This window comes from Dipodomys spectabilis, unplaced genomic scaffold (genome assembly GCF_019054845.1).
Source record: "Dipodomys spectabilis isolate Male_0828 unplaced genomic scaffold, ASM1905484v1 ptg000001l, whole genome shotgun sequence".
In the NCBI taxonomy this organism is placed as follows: domain Eukaryota; kingdom Metazoa; phylum Chordata; class Mammalia; order Rodentia; family Heteromyidae; genus Dipodomys; species Dipodomys spectabilis.
In genome coordinates, this window is record NW_024870678.1 from 23,928,524 (window position 1) to 23,930,028 (window position 1,505).

The 1,505-nt window shown below is 36.2% G+C and overlaps 1 non-coding gene across 1 annotated transcript; it reads right to left on the bottom strand.

Moving 5' to 3' along the window:
* Positions 1–409: 409 nt before the first annotated feature.
* Positions 410–516, bottom strand: LOC122103441. Its single transcript, XR_006146756.1, has one exon. It is a non-coding gene; the product is annotated as a U6 spliceosomal RNA (small nuclear RNA).
* Between the last annotated feature and the right edge of the window lie 989 nt (positions 517–1,505).

The window sequence follows — 1,505 nt, forward strand, 5'->3', positions numbered from 1 at the left end:
CATTAGGTACTTGGTTCATGATTAAATGAATGAAGATGGCAGTCAACCCTCCTTTCTGGCATTATTAATTAGAATTACTGTAGTCAACAGATTTCCATCCAAAAAGACTGCAGCAATTCGTACTCCCAACTAATAATATATGAGCATGCTTATATAGCTAGTCTTAAGGCTTGAATTCAGGCCTGGATGCTGTCCCTGAGCCTCTTTACGCTCAAAGCTAGCACCCTACCACTTGAGCCCTAGCACCACTTCCAGGTTTTTATTAGTAGTTTATTGGAGCTAAGAATATCACAGATTTTCCTGCCCAGGAAATTCTGGCTATGAACCACGATCCTCGGATCTGAGCCTCCTAGGATTACAGGTGTGAGCCACTGGTGCCTGGCTACTCTCGTATTCTTATTTTTTTTTTTTTAACATGGAACGCTTCACGAATTTGCGTGTCATCCTTGCACAGGGGCCAAGCTAATCTTCTCTGTATTATTCCAATTTTAGTATAAGTGTTGCCAAAGCGGACACTCGTATTACTAACATTACATATTATCAGGGTTTTTTTTTTCCTTTGTGGGCTATCTGTGGGATGCAAATATACTTCATTGGTTTTTAACTTCATATGCTCATTAATTGCTTGCTTATCCACTTGCAGAACTTTCCTGTATCTGTCATTTGATCATTTTTTAGATTGACTTCTTTTTTCTTTTTAACTTGGATGACTCTTGTATAAATTGGCTTAATCATTTGTCTGTTGGTTCTCGTCTAAATATTTTATTCCATTGAATCTTATCATTTAAACATTTGACTTGAAGCATTTTGAGTCATTTACAGTCAAGAAATAGAACATGAATACAGAACTCTAGGCATTTCTACACAGTGAGACCAAAAGCGGATACTCTTAGAGGAAGAACAAAAGTGCAATGCCTCTGTGCCCTGATTATACAAAATAGTATTTAACAAAATGAAAAAAAAAAAGAAATAGAACATGAACGTTTCTTTTGATTATCCACATGAAGCAAATTGAGTTTATTTGCTAACTAAAGCTTATAGTACCTTTTAGCTGTGAAAGGTTGTTTTCAATGATCAAGGATGTCTTGTAGTTAGTAGTAAGAACAGAAAACTGTCAGTAAATTACTACACACTAAGCCCTCACTTTCAGGAATAAGGATAAAAGAGTTAATTGCTATCCTCAGTTTATATTATTTGAGTTATAGTGGAATTGCTCATAAGACTATAGTAAGTGACTATGTTTGTTTTCTTTTCCTTTTTTTTGGTAAAACTAAAATCCTGATTGCCCAATTAGGTGCAAGGATATCCACACCAAAATTCTCTTGTTTTGTTTTTGTTGGTCATGGAGCCTGGGCATTATCCCTGAGCTTTTTGCTCAAGGCTAGCACAGTACTCCACTTTAAGCCACAGTTCCATTTTTAGTTTTTAGATGGTTTAATAGCCCAAGCTGGCTTCAAACAGCAAGCCTGAACAATCAGAACCAGGCCATACCATAATTCTATAAT